Source organism: Protopterus annectens, chromosome 4.part0 (assembly GCF_019279795.1).
Source record: "Protopterus annectens isolate FY-2018-M chromosome 4.part0, PAN1.0, whole genome shotgun sequence".
Taxonomy (NCBI): Eukaryota; Metazoa; Chordata; order Ceratodontiformes; family Protopteridae; genus Protopterus; species Protopterus annectens.
The window spans coordinates 871,508,138-871,528,864 of record NC_056733.1 but is presented as its reverse complement, the minus strand read 5'-3'; the positions used below and the strand labels follow the sequence as shown (position 1 = coordinate 871,528,864).

Here is a 20,727-nt window from a genome sequence, read left to right as displayed (position 1 = left end):
AAATTTAGTACTTTTTAAAATTCATAGTTTAACAAGTATTCTTGTTTTGGAATGTTATAATTACAAAAATATATTTAAAGTCTGTTCAGAGTAAGAGTGGTATAAGGATTGCTTGATGAAGGAAATTTCTCCAGCCACAAAAGTACAACTTTATTACAGAAACCAGCATTTTCTAGAGCTGTTCAATAAACCTTCCTGCCTATCACCTCCCCCAGCCTCCACTGCCTTTTCTGATAACAAATTACATGACCACTGGATCTCAACGAAAAGGCAAAAATACCTCCTACTTGTGATGACTGCAGACTGAAACAGTACTTTTGTTTCTGCTTTTGACAAGACAAACCTTACACAGATTCACACAACTTTGTTTAGTGACTCAGTGCTTCATCAGAGTGTACGATACCCTGTACAAGGACTAAGTACGCAGAGATGATTTTCAGGTTATGCAGTCATATACATTACTAGCAAGGGCATACCCAATCAGCGCTGGTGATAGCAACTGTGAGGTCCAATTTGGGACACTTTGGTGGCCCCCCTAACACCACTCCTTCCATTACTCATCTCCACCTTCTTCCTTCATGTCCTACTGGACAAGGATATATGCTATTGTACTATTAAAAGCAAAACTATATCTATCTTTTTATCTTATATTTTAACAAAAAAACATCAATGCAAAACTGTATATCCTTATTGGAAATCTGTGTTCCTTTCTGTTTTACAAACCTTTCCCAGTATTTTGCTATTTAATCTGTCACTCACTCATTATTTGTCCAGTCTCAGATCTCACCTTAGCCATGGCTGTGACAAGTCTCATAAAAGAAAGTCTGAAGTTTGTGTTGTCTTTACCCTCAGAAACACTATTCCACACGTAATGGTCTATGAGCTACTCAACATAAGAAGCCTTTATGCAGACATGCCGCAGTACAGCAATGCCACAACATACTATCTGAAACTGAGCTATGGAAATAAGGATGAGGATGATGATGAAGATGATGATGATGATGATGCAAGCAGTCTTCCTTTGCTGCTATTGGAAACGAGACTGAAGGGGTCCATGGAGTAAATGTATCTGTTTCTGTACCATTCCACATCTATCCATCATGTGGAAATGCTGCAAGCAGCTGCATGTCATTCCTGGACAAGAAGCTTTACACTGTCTTGTCTCATTACAACTTTCTTGACTGTACACCAAATGTTTTTTGAGCTCTTCTTTTTCCATGTACAGGAAAAGTGACAGCCACAGGAGATGTGTTACAACTGTGATATTAAGTCCAGTCTAGCTCTAGAATTAGGAAGAAAAGGTAAGTAAAAGAGGGAGGTACACTTTTACATCATTTACATTTACATGAAAGATGAGGTGACTGACTAAGCATTGTCTACAGCTAAAGCTCTGCGTGAATGGCACAATACATGGAGCGGGTGTGGGGAGCGACTCCTTTCTGTCACTTAAGTCAAGAATATTGGATTTCTGTCTGCTGTGGCTCAGAAACTCATTCATTGATATCTCTAATAACATGCCTACCAAGGTCAAGGTCACAGGGGAGTCAGTTTCTCTCTTAAACACACACATGTACACACACACACACTCTCACACACACACACACACACACACACACACACATGCACACAAGAATATGCTATACACCGACAGTTAAGATTTCTAAACAAAAGTTCGGGCTAACTAATGACGAATCATAGAGGCTCATCAGCAAATCATTATAATTATCAAATATTTTAACCGTAGTAAGAGTTCCCTTGTTAAAGTTGTTAGAAATTGCTACTCAATTTGCCTGCTTGTTTTGCATTTTAAGTGACACTGTTCCACATATAGAAAACTGAAGAACAGATGCTACTGGGAGGAAGTGGAACACCCACTGCAAATAACACCCAGAAACAAGGAAGATGTTTAGACTCTGCAGAGAAAGTATCTCAACCAAGAACCAAATTGAACCAGGCTGCACACTGCACTATTGTGTTCATAATCTTCAATGATCATAATTCTCAACTGTCTAGATTTTCACAGAAAGTCCAGATTTTTGCCTCATATTTTTGGCCTGCTTCTCATAAAATGATGGGGGTTTTTTTGCAAATAGCTGGCAAATCATTAAGGACTGAAGTCAGAAAATAATTGCAGGCATTTCAGTTTCAGACTTTATATCCTTCAGAAAATTAATGCTAATGCAAAACCTGTTATTCTATCAACTTTCTAAGCTTGCAAGAGCAATATTTAAAACGTGTCCCTGTTTTTGTCCCCTCATTATTTGTGGCTTTGTCCAGATTTCTAGCTTCAAGAGGTTGATAGTTTGACAATGATTGATGTTATTCGTGTTTCACTGTTGCAGTCATTACATTTGGGTAATCCTGCTGGCAGGTTGCCCTCAGCCGGCCTGAATTCCAAAGTCTTGGGTCCTGCGTCGGCTGCTGTCACCCCTTCCCTGACATCAGGTCGTCAGGGGTATAAAAGAAGCAGCCGACGCCATTTTCTTCAGTCTTTCTTGCCGCGCGGTGCCCGAAGCAGAAGCAGTTCGCAAGTGCCAGTCGGCCGACTCCTGAGATTTTCGTGTTCGAATTTCAGATCCGAAGTCTTCAATAAAGCTAAGTACCCTGTTAGGGAAACTTTTTTCTTGCTCCAGACCGATGTCAGAAAAAGTAAATAATTGTATTTCTTGTGGAAAGCAAATACCTCATAAGGACTTTCATTCTTACTGTATTCCTTGCCTAGGCCCTGATCACAACATTTCTGGTTGTCGGTTTTTTGCTAGATTTAACCAACGCACTATTAAGCGTCGGTATGATTTTGCTTTAAACTATTTTGGACACCAGTCTAATTATCCAGAAATGTTGTTGGATAGCCATCCAACTACCGGAGTTCACAAAAAAAACGCAAAGAAAAGGCTAGAGAAAAACAACCGAGGCCCAAAACCGACGACGAAGCTTCTCTTAAGCCAGTCGCCGGTTTGCTGGTTCAAAGTGAGGCACTTTCGCAGCCCCTGACGCCCGCTACTTTAGAGTCGTAGGCCACTACCGACTCCCACGTGGAGTCAGCCATGCCACTGGATACTCAAGGTATTGGAGCCTTGGACGCTAATCCCTCAGATGGGTCCAGAGCCACTGAGCAGGTATCGGCTTCTGAGGGTGTATTCAGACCTAAACATCTTTACATTAAAACAACTTCAGCTTCAAAGGCAAAGACTAAAGCACCTTCTAAAGCAAGGAAACAAACTCAAGAGCCACGTGGACAGGCCTCTATGCCCAAAAAACAGATGCTCAAAATGGCCGAAGACTTGATTACCTTGATCAGGGGTTCCCATCCCCCTCCTGATAAGAGGCCTAGGCAAGACACTGACTATGAATCTTCAGATCAAGTTTCTATTTCTTCTGATTCCTCTTCTGATCAGGAATATTCTCTTCCTCCCTATGAGGATTCTGATGCTGAAGAATCTATACCTTCAGCATCTCCTCCTGAGGACTACTCCTTTGGGGAAACCTTGCATGCCATGAGGGAGCATTTCCACTGGGAGAGCCAATATAAAAAGAGGCTCAGGGATTTTCTTTTACTACCTCAGCACAGGCCTCTAGCCATTCCACCTGTGTTAGACATTGTAGATGATGTGTTTTCGGACTCTAGTCTGACCCCTGACTCCTTACCCCCAGCTCCTGTTAAGCCTGACAGATATTACAGGGTTCCTGACTCACACAAATTTATTTTTAAAAACCCTGCTGCTGACCCAGAAACTATTTCACAGGGTCCAAAGGGAGTTAAGGCTTCCACTGCAAAAAACCCAAACCCCCTCTGACAGAGATTCAAGGGCACTGGATAGATGGGGAAAAAAGGTTTACACATCTGCAACTTTGGTTGTAAGGGCCTTAAACTGTAAGTTTCATATGCTTAAGTATCAGCAACATGTCATGGGATTGCTTAAACAGAAAATGTTGTTAAATTCTGAATGTGCAGAAAACAAGGAAATGCAGGATTTATTGTATGCAGCAGAACAAGTTGGAAAACATACTTTGCAATGTGGTTTTGATTCTTTGGAGGCCTCCTGCAGGGTCGCAGTTACGGGTTCTGTAATTATGAGGCATGCTTGGTTAAAGGAACAAAACCTGCCTGATCATGTTACAGTTAAATTACTAGATGCACCTTTACAGCATGATACTTTGTTTGGTGTTAAGGCAGAAGAGGTGTTAAAGAAAATGGAGGACAAAGCTAAACCTATGCAAACTGTCAAAGATTTTTTACAAGTACAGCCACCTAGGTTTAGTAGACACTGGCCTACAAAAAATTGGTCCTTTCCTGTGTCAGACAGACCTCAAAGGGGCAGATCCAGATGCCCTAGGGGCAGATCCCAGGCGCAAGGTTCTTATAGGCCAAAGCAATGGGGTGCTTCTACCTCCAAAGCTGGAGAAGATAGATCACAAACATACAGAAAACAGTCCCAATGACTTCCCCCTGCCTGCACCAAGCACTTATCTTCTGGCAGCACCCTTAGGGGGAAAATTAGCACTTTTTGTTCAAAATTGGCACATCATAATCCAGGACAAGTGGGTTCTAAACATAGTGTCACAAGGCTACAAGTTCCATTTCCATACTCTGCCAAAGGCAAACGGCTGGCCAGATCTGCCAAAAAATTAATGGGCAGAGGCACAAAAACAAGTCTCATCCCTCATGGACATGGGGGCCATTCAACAAGTACCAGAGCAAGAGCAGGGACAAGGATTTTACTCAAGACTGTTCTTGGTACCCAGAAAGGACAAGGCCTGGAGGCCGATACTGGACCTATTTATTCTGAACACTTTCCTAGATATTCCAAAATTCAAGATGATGACTTTGCAGCAGCTTCTGCCCATGCTGGGCAAGAATGCTTGGCTTGTGACTTTAGACCTAAAAGAGGCATACCTGCATGTTCCAATCAGACAATCATGCAGAAGATACCTAAGATTCAAGGCTAGTTCAATGCATTACCAATTCTCTGCACTGCCCTTTGGCTTATCTATGGCGCCCAGGGTCTTTACAAAGTGCCTGGCAGCAGTAATTGCATTCTGCAGACAAAGAGGAATACAAATATATCCTTACTTGGACGACTGTCTCATTCAAGCAGAGAACAAGGACATTCTTCTTCAACATCTGGCATTTGTGAAAAGACTTCTAACATGTCTAGGGTACACAGTCAACAAAAAGAAATCAAAACTAGTACCCTCACAAGAGATAACATTCCTGGGTGCAAGCTTGAATATAACTGCCCAGATGGCTTATCTCATGCCAGACAAACAAAGGCAACTGACTACCTATTTCAAAATGTTGGCAACAAAGGCCCAGTTATCTGCAAGAAAAATTCTGCAGGCTTTGGGCTTCATGGCATCCTGCATCCTACTAATTCCATATGCAAGACTGCATATGAGGAAACTTCAATGGTACCTAAAAAGTGTTTGGACTCAACATTGCCACAGCCTGGAAACTATAATTACTCTCATTTCCTGCCTGCAACAGGAGTTTCGATGGTGGGCAAAGGTTTGTCACCAGAACAAGAGACAGCCATTCACATTACCTCCAGCCAGGCAGACACTAACAACGGATGCATCAGACTATGCCTGGGGAGCCCACATGGCAGGAAGATGCATTCAGGGCACATGGTCCTCAAGCCAAATGCATCTACATATCAATCAAAAAGAGATGTTAGCTGTTCAAAATGCCCTGACAGCCTTCAAGGATCTACTTTATCCGGGACAACTACTGATAAAGACAGACAGCACCACAGTCATGTGGTATATAAACAAGCAGGGGGGCACACATTCCTACCCCATTTGCAGACTAGCCATGAGCTTGTGGGACACAGCTTTGACTTACCAAGTACATCTGCAGGCACAATTCCTGCCAGGAAAGGAAAATACTCTGGCAGACGAACTAAGCAGAAACATCATGGATCCCCACGAGCGGAAGCTGGATCCACAAGTCTTCAGCATGATAACAAGGAAATGGGGATGCCCAGACATAGATCTATTTGCCTCCCCTCTCAATTACCAACTAAAAAGATTCTGCGCAAGGATTTATCACAGACAAGCATGGAAAGTGGGTGCCCTATCTTTCAGCTGGAAAAACCTATCAGCATATGCCTTTCCTCCACTGCCTGTCCTCCCCAAGGTGCTCCTAAAGGTCAAACAGGAGAAGCCAAAGATGATACTGATTGCCCCAGACTGGCCACGCCAGTACTGGTATCCAATACTTAGAAACTTATCTCTATACCCAGCTTGGACCTTACCTCAAATACCTCGACTACTGTCCCAGCAAAACAATCAAATCATGCACAGCCAACTCAGGACATTAAACTTGGCAGCATGGCGGATAATGTAGTCATACAAAAAACACCTCTCAGTAAAGCTGCAATGGATGTCATTCTGTAAGCCAGAAGGCCTAGTACTAGAAAGTCTTATGCTGGAAAATGAAAGAGATTCTGTGCCTGGATCCAGGCACAAGGAACTGATACAACGGTGCCAAATATTCCTCAGATTTTTCAGTACTTAACTGAGATGCTGGACAAAGGCCTATCTTTTTCATCAATTAAAATTCATGCTTCTGCCATTTTGGCTCATTAAAATACAGAGCCACCACTTTTTTCTCACCCTTTATTAAGGCAGTACCTCAGAGGAGCCAAAATTTTAAGGCCCCCAAGGAGACTACCAATACCTGCATGGGGCCTCAACTATGTCTTGGAAAAGCTCACCCTGCCTCCTTTTGAGCCAGCTGCTACTGCTGATATGAAGTTTTTATCTTGGAAAACAGCTCGGCTCTTAGCAATTACTTCTGCAAGATGAGTTTCAGAGCTACAGGTGCTCATGGCTGTGGAACCTTTTATAATTTTTCATCCAGACAGGATCTCCCTGAGGACAAAGCCAACATTTATGCCTAAAGTAGTGTCCAGTGTGGCTCTAAACCAAGCCATCCATCTGCCAACCTTTTACTCAAATCCACAGAACAAGGGGGAGAGAATTCTGCATTCTTTGGACGTACACAGACAGCTTAGATTCTACTTGGACAGAACCAAAGCTTTCAGGAAGACAGAGCAATTACTAGTGAATTATGCTGCAGGATCACAAGGAAAGCCTATCTCAAAGCAGACTATTTCTAAGTGGTTAGGCCACTGCATTCGTTTCTGCTACTTACACCATGCCAAGCCAGTGCCTAAGGGCATTAGGCCTCATTCCACCAGAGCTGCAGCCACCTCAGCAGCCTTTCTCAGGGGAGTACCAACCAGAGACATTTTAGAGGTGGCTACTTGGAGTTCAGTGCACACCTTTACAAAGCATTATCATCTACCACTCTACTCTAAATCCAGGGCAGGCTTTGCCACTGCAGTTCTGCAGGGCCTCATAGCCGCTCCTACTGCTGTCTAGTTCCAGCCTCCCAACCATAGCTTTGGGAGTCTACCCAAATGTAATGACTGCAACAGTGAAACATGAAGAACATAGTACAGTTGTGTACACGTACCATAAATGTAGATGTTCGAGTGTATTCACTGTTGCAGTCCAGGTTACCCACCTGCCTTCCCCCTTTTTTATTTTGGATCTTATCTGTCCTTCTCTGATTTATACTACCTATGTGGTGTATTTGCTTATAGATGAAGGTAAAATTTATATTGGTGTATTTCTGAGTATATATATATATATATATATATATATATATATATGTGTATATATATATATATATATATATATATATATATATATATATATATATATATATATATATATATATATATATATAAAGTTTGGCTACCCTTTTTTTTGGGGGCACCTGACATCTGGGGCAAGAAAAACTGAAGAAAATAGCGTCGGCTGCTTCTTTTATACCCCTGACGACCTGACGTCAGGGAAGGGGCGACAGCAGCTGACACAGGACCCAAGACTTTGGAATTCAGGCCGGCTGAGGGCAACCTGCCAGCAGGATTACCCAAATGTAATGACTGCAACAGTGAATACACTCCAACATCTACATTTATGGTAAGTGTACACAACTGTACTTTCTCACTTTTTTGCTTGGTTTCATCATAAAACTTCATTTTTGTTCACCCACAGAGACAAATAGTCCTAAGTAGAAACCACTAAAGGTTATTCACTTCATCACATTACTTTATCAACACCTGTTTTAAAATGGTTCAGCAGCTCTTGTTTAGTAGTAATTCATGCAAAACCTTTTATATTAGAAATATGTGGTACTTCAAAAGGTTTATAGGTGGTAGGATTAACCCCCCCAAATGCAAGATTTTTACATTTATTGAGGGGTGAAGAAGGGTGATGGCCTTTTCTGTAACTGTACCAGAAAAGTATGTTTTATTTTTAAACAGTATTAGCAAAATGAAGAAATGCAGGTTTCACTGCACGAATGTTATTTTGATATAAACATATGAAACGTGGGTGGCAGATACAGTAAATTCCACTGGATTAAACTGTAATGTAAGTGTCACATCATGCGTACTGTGTCCCATTAAGACAGAAGACATGACAGGCTGTCTGGTAGTTAGCACAGAGGATTAAGGCACTGAACTGTTAATAAACGTCTTTCTGTAACCAAATAGTACAGGACTGGATTCCTTCCTCCTCCGTTTGCCACTTGTGTAACTCTGAGCAATTCACTTAACCAAACAGTGTTCCAGGATTGCCTTTCAAAAGGGACACTTGTGTCCAGTAGGCCTATCCAGTTAACAAGTGTGTAAAAAAGTATAGATGATAGACGTAACAGGACATGTAAGTGAACAGTACAGCTGCAACCAAATAACAGAATTTTAACTTGAAAAAGGCAGACATTACTACCAGATGCATATGTAGAAGTATCTTGTTAAATGAAACACAGCACTCTGCAACTACATCAAAAGTAATTTAGGTTCCACTTTATTTACAACTCGCATGTCAGAAAAAAAATTTCTTAAAAAATTCAGATGAAAAGTGGTGTTTGAGGGAAAACTGTACTCAGGCAAGCAAAACATTTCAGCAGGCATGACAAGAGAGGCCAAAGTAATCTTGCTCAGTCTGCTGTCAACAGCCGGTCATCAGATTTATGTTTATTTTGGGGGGGGGGGGTCTTGCACAATTATGAAAACAGCCTTTCTAACTAAGCTTTACCAATCTGCCCATTTTACTACCAAGGGTAGCCACCATTACATACAGCTAGAGTGGGCATATCAGGTGAAGGTCAGTGTAAAGTGGGCGTATCAGGTGAAGATCAGTGTAAAGTGGGCGTATCAGGTGAAGATCAGTGTAAAGTGGGCATATCAGGTGAAGGTCAGTGTAAAGTGGGCATATCAGGTGAAGATCAGTGTAAAGTGGGCATATCAGGTGAAGATCAGTGTAAAGTGGGCATATCAGGTGAAGATCAGTGTAAAGTGGGCATATCAGGTGAAGGTCAGTGTAAAGTGGGCATATCAGGTGAAGATCAGTGTAAAGTGGGCATATCAGGTGAAGGTCAGTGTAAAGTGGGCATATCAGGTGAAGATCAGTGTAAAGTGGGCATATCATGTGAAGATCAGTGTAAAGTGGGCATATCAGGTGAAGATCAGTGTAAAGTGGGCATATCAGGTGAAGGTCAGTGTAAAGTGGGCATATCAGGTGAAGGTCAGTGTAAAGTGGGCATATCAGGTGAAGGTCAGTGTAAAGTGGGCATATCAGGTAAAGGTCAGTGTAAAGTGGGCATATCAGGTGAAGATCAGTGTAAAGTGGGCATATCAGGTGAAGATCAGTGTAAAGTGGGCATATCAGGTGAAGATCAGTGTAAAGTGGGCATATCAGGTGAAGATCAGTGTAAAGTGGGTATATCAGGTGAAGATCAGTGTAAAGTGGGCATATCAGGTGAAGATCAGTGTAAAGTAGGCGTATCAGGTGAAGATCTCCACTATTTACTGCTGCCGCAGAAATAAATTCAGCGTAAAATCATAGTGTAAAGTGGACAAAGTGTGCAAATAGCACCCCACAAAACTGTTTAGTAAATGTTTTATATATATATATATGTGTGTGTGTGTGTGTGTGTGTGTGTGTGTGTGTGTGTGTGTGTGTGTGTCCCATTCAGAAGATCAAGTCAACAGAAAGTTGAACTTCACATGGTCCATATGACCATATGATCAACTTTCTGAACAAAACTTTTGAATGGAGATCACAGTACAGTGGGGAATTTACCCTTTTCCCCACTGTAATGTGATCTCAAATTTGGTATATATAATATGCAGGGTGTGTGGGGGTTTATGGGGCTTGCCCCCCTGCAAACAAGTAGATCTTTGTTTTCTGTTAAAGTTAATGCTCTTTAGAAAAAAATGCAAAACAACATTTTCATTTTTCGCAGTAAGCACCACATTCAAACTGCTAACGTCCACCCTTAGCTCTGCACAACTTCAAGTAAATCATCAAGAATACGACTATTGCTACAGCAACACTACAGTTGTGACTATCACTACTCTCACTACTGTACTATTTTCAGCCTTAGTCCAGCAGAAAATTTCTAGTTCTACATACCTAATAATTGCTCCCATCTCCAATAGGGTTGTGGGATACCACCATTAAGAAACAAAAGTCTAAAAAATGGTGACAAAATAACACAAAGTATACTTCAGATCTGCCATGTCCTTTACTGTAGACTTTTACATTTCCACATCACATATACCAAGGACATGATGCTATGGAGCAAAATGTGTGGTCAGTGTAGCATCCAGCAACAAAAAAAAATACTTAAAAAAGGGAAGGGAAAATAGATCATTATCTGCCTCCAAGTGTTTTTTTTTTTTCAGAATAAGGTCATCATTTCCAACAAGCTCTCCACTATGATAACATATCCCAGAGAATTAAAAAAATAAATAAATAAAATACAGGTTCATATAGGTGTACACTGTCTACAAAAGTACACTATAAGACTGTAAATTAACAATCTGGTTCTGAATGGTAAATCATGAGATAGACCATAAGTATTTTAAATGACCAGGTTAATGTACTTCCTTTTCTGATGGCATGCATGACTTTGTTTTCCTGGCCAGGTGAATAATAGGAGTAAAGCAGACCTGTACCACTAATAAAATACCAATAGCTGGCCACTGGCATGGTTCTGAAAACTTACTTCTACTAAAGTCAGTGGTAACTTCTGTTGGAGCTCCAGTACCCAAAACGCAGCATGTCAACAGCACCAAACAGTATAAGGGGACACTTACTGCTCCTTAAATATGAAAAGCAAAGGTTAAAAAAGAAAATGCACTGCATTCACTGATATTCATTACTAAGCCTCTGGGTTAGAATCATGACAACCGCCAACAATTAGCTGTCCAGACTACTACTAAGCAACTAGCAAATGCACTTATATCTAGCACAGAGACAAAGTGTAAACACATGAAATGGTCCTTGGTAAAAGGTATGCGACCACACATTTTGTAAACCTGAGAGAGAACCCATCTGCTCACTGTGCACAGTAGTACCACTTTCCCTGAAAAAAATATCCTGCCTTTTTTTTTGGTTCACAATATCTGGAAGCAAGTAAAAAAGTGCAGCTAAATATATTATGTATCCCACTTCCAGCATGAAAGAACACAGTTGCATATCTTTGTGTTTCTGCCAACCAGAGACCTACAGTGACATGCACTGTAGCCAGAGAGGTATGTGAATGTTGTGAAGAAACTTACATATATGACAGGTCCAAAAAGTAGGGCTGTAGGATTCCAAAAATTTGAGCTATGCCACACATCCATCCACACATACATACAAACATACATATATCCATTCATCTAAACACAACTCATTTTTCCCCATTTGTGTACATGGGTTCAGGGTGTCGCTTCAGCAGTGACATTCATCCGTAGCTAGTGTCACACATGTTCTCTCCATAGTTACATTCCTTAAATGAGGTCTTCCTCTGTGATCTACTATGTAGGAAAAATGCCGCTGAGCAAGTGCACCACCACCTGTGTGCCCCATGTTTCAACTTGCAGGTCAGCAGTATTGTCAGTAAAACTGCACTGAGGAGATTACAGTCATCACTGCAACCTAGATTTTTACATGAGGATGTCTGACTTCGGAGTAGCATTCAGCTTTACATTCATTTCAGCCTTAAAAACTGCTGCAAAAAACATTGCTGTCCTCTTTCTCAGCATATATTAAGTAACATTCTCCCTGTACAACATTCACTGTATCATAACCAAGTTTAGATCCATCCATCCACAACCCCATAACTACGTTTAGATGCATAACTGTATTTCTGCTGCACTTTCTGGGCAAATAGTCCAGCAAACAATGAGTATACACAGACATTATAATGCTTTCAGTTAGTTTTAATAGAAATTCCTTTGCTGCTATGTGTTTCTGCATATGTATATATATATATATATATATATATATATATATATATATATATATATATATATGTGTGTGTGTGTGTAATTATGTTATATTTCATATATCTACGCTAAAACATGTTTCTCAACTTGGTACCAGGTTGTGCCTGCAAATGGTCACTCATGATCAGTGTACTGCTTGGATAAACAAATATAAATAACATTGTGTCTGATTTTGCATCCCTTATTCTGCCTATTATTTTTGCCATGTCCCTCATAAAATTTTAAATTTTCTGGTATATCGTGGAGGATTATAGCCTGTTATTAATGCCAGATAGTAAACGCTACAGAAGGTGGTGAAGGTAGCGAAGAAGATCACTGGATTCCCACTTCCAGCTCTGCAGACCCTATACGAATGACAGTGTATTTTCAGAGCCAGAAAATAATGAGTGACCACACTCACCCTGCACATGGCCTGTTCACCTGCTGATATTCAGGAAGACGATACTGTAGTATGCGCTGTAAGCCCTCCAGGTTTAGTAGGAGCTTGCTCCCACATGCTATCAGACTGTTGAGCTCCACAACATATCAACAGCTGGTGACCGGAACAGTCAGTAGTACAGCTATCTTCCTGTGCAGTACCTACATCAAGCTGCTTTAAAAGTGCAATCACTAGTAACTGAACATTCCGTACAATATACTTGTGCTATTCAGTATAGCCTGTATACTCTGCAATAACTGCTTTTCCACACATGCAATATTTGATGAAGGCTGCTACCAGTGTTATAGAGGTATCTCAGATCCTGTCAGTCTTGTTTAGTATATGTATATGATGCTGCACTGTTATATGTCCTTGGTATACTCTGTAGCTGTATGTGATATATGCATTTGGAACCGAAGCAACGTAATTTCATTTAACTTGCACTGTCTGTGGGTCTTAATGACAATAAAGTTTACTTTGACTTTGACTTTATTCATAGAAAAATATGTTGATGCAAAATCTGCTGTTTTATTCAGCGAAATAAAATAATATTTAAAAATTTTCCCTGATGTTGTACTTAGTCTGTTATTTTTGCCACTGTCAATGTTTCTTGAGCAAAGAGGTTGAGAACTATGTACTAAAACATTGACTGTTTGCATTTTATGTGTTATGAAAAAGTTAATTTAATGTTTAGTCATGCTTACTTATGTCTGTTATATTTTATTAAGATAGTAAATCATAAAAGCAGAAACATAAATGGAGAAGTTAAAAAATGTTATGATGTACTCCATATCCATATTCCATGGGCACTTCTCCAGTAATTTTCCACCCCTGCCCAGATCTCAACCTACCCCCTGGCTTAACTGTAACCTCCTCTCTTACAGTGAAAGCAGCAAGTCCATTCAAAGCTCTGCGACACTTATGTAGTAGTAAATTGAACACATTTCTTTAATTTCTCAGATTATGATTTTTCCTCTCTGATTTACCTTCTCAACAAAACATGTTACATTTCGTCAATAAAGGTAAACCAAAAAAAAGCAGAAAATAAAGGTAAACCAAAAAAAGCAGAAACATAATTGGAGAGATTAGAAAAAAAAAGATGTTTAGTACAGTACATCAAAATTACTAACGAAATGGACATCTCAGGTAATTCCAGCTACTAGCTCAAACGCTGACTATATATTGGTTTAACTGCAAACAGATAAATGCAACTCAGGCAACCGCTCCTGGCAGACACTTACCTATGCCTGTTGCTTGACTGTAGGAAAAAATATTTAATCTCGTAACCCCAAAGCAAAAAAAAAAAAAAAAAAAAAAAAAAAAAGTACTGGCTCCCTTAGATAAGAATGAAGAAGTCACGTGTATCATTTGCTCCTCAGAGAGTATCACACACAGGCTTCCGTAAATCCTCAGACGACACACTTTCTAACAGGCTGGGCTTAATCAGATGATAAATGCTCTGTAGAGCGCCTGTTACAGATGATGGGATTCTAAGAGAGAAAAACAAAAACAAAAAAAAGGGAAAAAAATATTTTTAATTTTTTTAAGGAATAACAGGACTTCAAATGAAGATTGTGTAAGGCAGGGTGAAATCAGAAATTTGTGGAAGGGACTTATATGTGCCTATAAAGAATAATGCAATGATGAAAGCAGTACAGTTCATTTACTAGATGAAAGTACTTCAATTAATTTATATCATTCACGTCATGGTGATGATCTTTCTTGGCTCCTGGCTACTATTACACTACAGTTGAGACTTAGCCCACATCTTGCATGCAGAAGCAATATCTTGCAGGATTCGTAGAGTGACGGAACTCCTTGTGGTGCAGTCAGTAGGTCATTAGCTCTGCAACTGACGAGTGTGGGACCCCCCTCTAGCTGCAGGGCCATATTGCACCCAATCGGCTAAATCAGGCAAAGAATGACCATGTGGCCAGTCACACATCATGCATGCTCATAGATAATTAGTAGGCATGTGACCCAGTGTACAACTGAGGAGCCTAGCCCAGTTGCTGGTTAAGTATCTTGCTTAGGGTCACACAGTAGACAAATGACGGTTGAAGGAATCAAACCTTGGACCACAGGAAGCAGGTCATAGTATTAATCTTCTGCACTACCTGCCTGACATGTCATGGCATATACATTTTTTAGAAATGTATTTGTTCTCTGCAAGGTGTCTAGCCCTGACTTTCCTTGGCATCTTAATACATTGGCCATACATGCAGAAATAACCTCATATTCTCCATTTAATCACATCAGTCCCAAACTCTTGTCAGTCTAGAACTCATCAGTGTACACACCTAGAAATTCCTGTTTATTTAGGGCTTTAGTTTAAGTCTCCACCACGAAGTTCTAGTTAAGTTAGTAGTTCATTCTTTGGTAGTGGCTAAGCTTGTAGTTGCTATGCTGTAAGAGACGTGGTGCTCAGGAAATTTGCCTGTCACACCCATGCAGTCTTGCAGAGTTGAAGGGTGTTAGCAAAACAGAATGGGTCTGTATTTCAGTAGCCATTGCCTTCTCCTTGTTTGCGTGGTGTAATCTATTGTATTTGGCATAAGTAGGCAAGGGGAACAACCTTGACAATCTGCTTCCTTTTCCTGAGAGCAGTTATATGCTAAGGATCGTGTTTTGGTTGTTCTATTTTTTTGTAGAGGGGGTTCATTTTATTTCTTAAAGTTGCTTGTCTTTAAGTTACTTTAGAGGAAACAACAGCCACAGAGAACAAAAGCAAAAGTGCTAAAAGATGAAAATCATTCTGTGACGTTATTTTAAAGCAATGAATAGTAGCCTGCCTTTTGACTTATGGACAGACCTTCTTTGATTTGTCTATTTAACTGCAAAAGTGAGTGTAATATAGCACTATTATCCATCTTCATAACTTGTTCTCATTTGTATCCGATTGTAATTTTTTCGCTTTGTATATAATGAGAAATTGACTAATAGGCTGCAGGTTTTCAAAGAATTTCTCATTACAATGTACCACGCTAATATTGCAAATGCTAGTATTGTGTATATCCTTACATTTTCCTGGAATACTCAGAATATCTTAACATTTCATGAAAGTGTAGGTGACACAAGGAGGTCCAGTATCTTGTTAGGCAGAGAGTGTAAGATGAATAACTTAGGATTGTAACCTGTGTGGTCTGTACAGTGTAAAATGTTAACTAACAGCTGTAACGGCTCCCTAAACCAAGTTATGCCAGGCTATGATTTTTGTTTGATGCCTGCTGTTTAATGCCATAGAGAAAACCCATTATTGTGAGTACTGAAACTGGAAAAATAGACTTTGATTTCAACATGTAAACAGCAAGATTTGCAGGAGGCAAATCTCCTAGTCCCCCATCATGTAGGGCTACATGCCCCACACTCCTCTAACTTTCTACACTACTCCTGATGCTGCTGTATCATCATCATCTTTCGGCTGTTCCGGTTAGGGGTCACCACAGCAGATCAACTGTTTCCATTTCTTCCTGTCCTCTGCATCTTGCTCTTTCACACCACCCACCTGCATGTCCTCTCTCACCACATCCATAAACCTTATCTTAGGCCTTCCTCTTTTCCTGTTACCTGGTAGCTTCATCCTTAGCATCTTTTCCCAATATACTCAGCATCCCTCCTCAGCACATGTCCAAAGCAACGTAATCTTGCCTCTCTGGCTTTGTCTCCAAACCTTCCAACCTAGGCTGACCCTCTAATATACTTATTCCTAATCCTCTCCACCCTTATCACACCCAGTGCAAGCCTTAACATCTTTAACTCTGCCACATCCAGCTCTAATTCCTGCCTTTTTGACAATGCCACTGTCTCCAACCCATATAACGTAGCTGGTCTCACTACCCTCTTGTAGACCTTCCCTTTCAGTCTTACTGGTACTCATCTGTCAAAAATCACTCCTGACACTCTTCTCCACCCACTCCATCCTGCCTGCACTCTCTTCTTCACCTCTCTTCCACACTCACCATTACTCTGAACTATTGAGCCCAAGTATTTAAACTCATCCACCTTCATCACCTCTATTCCTTGCATCCTCACCATTCCTCTATCCTCCCTCTCATTCACACACATATATTCTGTCTTAGTCTTGCTGACCTTCATTCCTCTTCTCTCTAGAGCATATCTCCATCTCTCCAGGGTCTCCTCCACCTGTTCCCTACTCTCACTACAGATCACAATGTCATCTGCAAACATCATAGTCCACGGGGACTCCTGTCTGATCTCATCTGTCAACCTGTCCATCACCATTGCAAATAAGAAAGGGCTCAGAGCTGATCCTTGATGTAATCCCACCTCCACCTTAAACACATCCGTCACTGCCACCGCAGACCTCACCACTGTCACACTACCCTCGTACATATCCGATACCACTCTTACATACTTCTCTGACACTCCCGACTTCCTCATACAATACTACAACTCCTCTCTAGGCACCCTGTCATATGCTTTCTCTACATCTACAAAAACACAATGCAACTCCTTCTGACCTTCTCTGTACTTCTCCATCAACACTCTCAGAGCAAACATTGCATCTGTAGTGCTCTTTCCTGGCATGAAGCCATACTGCTGATCATTAATCATTGTGTCTCTTCTTAACCTTGCTTCCACTTCTCTTTCCCATAACTTCATGCTGTGTCTGATCAATTTAATCCCTCTGTAGTTACTACAGCTCTGCACATCACCCTTATTCTTACAAATTGGTACCAAAGCACTTTTTCTCCATTCCGCAGTCATCCTCTCACTTTCCAAAATTTCATTAAGCAATCTGGTTAAAAACTCCACTGCCATTTCACCTAAACACCTCCATGCTTCCACAGGTATGTCATCTGGACCAACAGCCTTTCCATTCTTCATCCTCTTCATAGCTATCCTTACTTCCTCCTTGCTAATCCACTGCACTTCATGATTCACTATCCGCACATCATCCAACCTTCTCTCCCTCTCATTCTCTTCATTCATCAGCCCCTCAAAGTACTCTTTCCATCTGCTCAACATACTCTCCTCGCTTGTAAGTATGTTTCCCTCATTATCCTTTATCACCCTTACCTGTTGCACATCTTTCCTAGCTCGGTCCCTCTGTCTAGCCAATCAGTACGGGTCCTTTTCTCCCTCCTTAGTGTCCAACCTTTCATACAACTCTTCATGCGCCTTATCCTTAGCCTTCGCCACCTCTCTCTTTGCCATGCACCTCATCTCCTTATACTCCTGTCTACTTTCTTCATCTCTCTGACAATCCCACTTCTTCTTTGCCAAACTCTTTCTCTGTATACACTCTTGTACTTCCTCATTCCACCACCATGTCTCCTTTTTGTCCTTCCTCTGTCCGTATGTCATACCAAGCACCTTTCTAGCCATCTCCCTTACTTGCTCTGCTGTAGTTACCCAGCTGTTAGGTAACTCTTCACTGCCACCCAGTGCCTGTCTTAACTCTTCCCTGAACTCCACCTCACAATTACCCTTTTTCAATTCCCACATTTGATCCTTGGTGCTGCCCTCACACTCCTCCTCCTCTCCTTGATCACCAATGTCGTTTTACAAACCACCATCCTATGTTGCCTAACTACACTTTCCCCTGCCACCACTTTACAATCTCCAATCTCCTTCAGACTGGCCCTTCTACATAAGATGTAATCCACCTGTGTGCATCTTCCTCCACTCTTGTATGTCACCCTGTGCTCCTCCCTCTTGTTAAAATATGTATTCACCACATCCATGTCCATCTTTTTCGCAAAATCCACTACCATCTGACCTTCTGCATTCCTTTGTTTAACACCATACCTACCCATCACTTCCTCATCCCCTCTGTTCCCTTCACCAACATGCCCATTGAAATCTGCTCCAATCACCATTCTCTCACCCTTGGGTACAGTCATCACCACTTCATGCAACTCACTCCAAAATTTTTCTTTCTCATCCATCGCACACCCAACTTGTGGAGCATATGCACTAACAACATTCATCATTACACCATCAATTTACAGCTTCATAAACATCACTCTGCCCGACACTCTTTTCACCTTAAAACACTCTTAGCATACTTTTCCTTCAGGATAACTCCTACACTATTTCTCTTCCCATCCACACCATGATAAAACAATTTGAACCCACCTCCGATGCACCTTGCCTTACTCCCCTTCCATCTGGTCTCTTGCACACACAATATACCAACCTTCCTTCTGTCCATCATATCGGCTAGCTCTCTCCCTATACCAGTCATACTGCCAACATTCAAAGTTCCGACCCTCACTACCACAGTCCTAGCCTTTCTCCTCTCTTCCTGCCTTTGGCCATGCCTTCCACCTCCTGTCCTCCTTCGGCCAGCAGTAGCCCAATTTCCACCAGCACCCTGTTGGCTAACAGTACTGGTGTATAGTCCTCTGAAGTACAACACTGAGTTGCTATTAATACTCAAATCGTATGCAATTGGTAATACGTGCCATGGAATACATTAAATTGTTGTGAACCTGGATTTTCCTGGGAAGTTTGTATGAAACAAACTGAATTATGTTACAATGAGCAAAATTAATTGCTGTTGGTCACAGTCAAACATTCAAGGTATACCCAGTCAAGTAGTTTGTGTGTGTCGAGGTGAGGGGCTGTAAATGAAAGCTGAAATCATCCCCTTTAAAAGTGATAATCAGCACAGATTTTATTGGTATATGATTCACGTGACTTTTTCACAGTTAAGGAATGCGCACTGTATTTTGGTAACTGAGGTGAGAGACATATTCCATTGGTTCTGGTAAATGAGGTAGTCTGCAACCCATAAACAGAAGTCATCATTACCCACCTGTGACTGTCATTTGAGCATATTCAGTGCTGCAGCAGTATTTTTCCTAGCTGCCCATTGTGATTCTGAGACTTGTAATTCCAAGTCCCAAAATTATGAAACAAAAAACACAGAAAAACTAAATGAGAACAGAGCACGTCAATGATTGTATTTCTCCTTTATTTTTGGAAGGGGCAAGCCCCCCAGCCCCCTGCACCCTCCAAACCCCCTGCAATTTATGTAAACTAACTTTGAGATCAGGCTATGTATATGCAAACACACACACACACACACACACACACACACACACACACACACACACACACACACACACACACACACACACACACACACACACACACACACACACACACACACACACACACACACACACACACACACACACACATAAAGAGAGAGATAGCTTTAGACAGATAGATATATAGATCTCCCCACTTTTGCACATTCAGTCCCACTGTTCTATGATTTGTCACTTGCAAGTTTTGGAATTTAAAACTGTTACCGTATTCCCCTCCCTCTGCCCCTGTATTTTATTTCCTGTAGCCATTCTGGAGTTGGGTTTAGTATTAAGTCACCTGTCTCTTTACCTTGTCTCTCTTTTACCCTTACAAATTATGTCCTCCTCAGGCTTCCTTGGGTGCATATGGCCACCTGAATGGCTGTTGCTCTGGTATCACCTCAGACCCAGGATCTGATGAGGGCAAGTAAGAACTAAAGATGGTGTGGACAGATGTCCCTATTATACCGCACGTGCTGACATCTGGGTGGGAGGGTGTCTACCAGCCATGAATGAAAAGAATTAAAAATTATGGACGATGAACTGGATAGCTAGCATTTTGGGATAGAAGTACCAAATGTAAAAATGACTGCAGCAGTGAACTAGCATGGTGATCAATGCTACATTCTTTTTTTTAAATTCCTGATATCTTGCAATCAGGAGTATAGCCCAACTTTTTGTAACTGTGTACTAACTTCATTCCAGAACATAGTACAGTTCCACCCCACCCCACCCACCGGACAGTGTATGCTCTGCAAAGCACACCTACATGCCTTTTCAGTGTTGAAATGGTGCTCTTAATTAAAAACTCAATCAGTGATTCTGAAAAGAATACAACTTAATAAAATACAACAATAAGAAATATGCCAGAGCTTCATTAAAAACGTAATTC

The 20,727-nt window shown here is 41.1% G+C and overlaps 1 protein-coding gene across 1 annotated transcript in view; it reads left to right on the top strand.

Moving 5' to 3' along the window:
* Window positions 1–20,727, top strand: part of ADORA2A (adenosine A2a receptor) — a 431,532-nt gene that overhangs the window by 272,118 nt on the left and 138,687 nt on the right. The gene's annotated exons all lie outside the window — the stretch shown is intronic.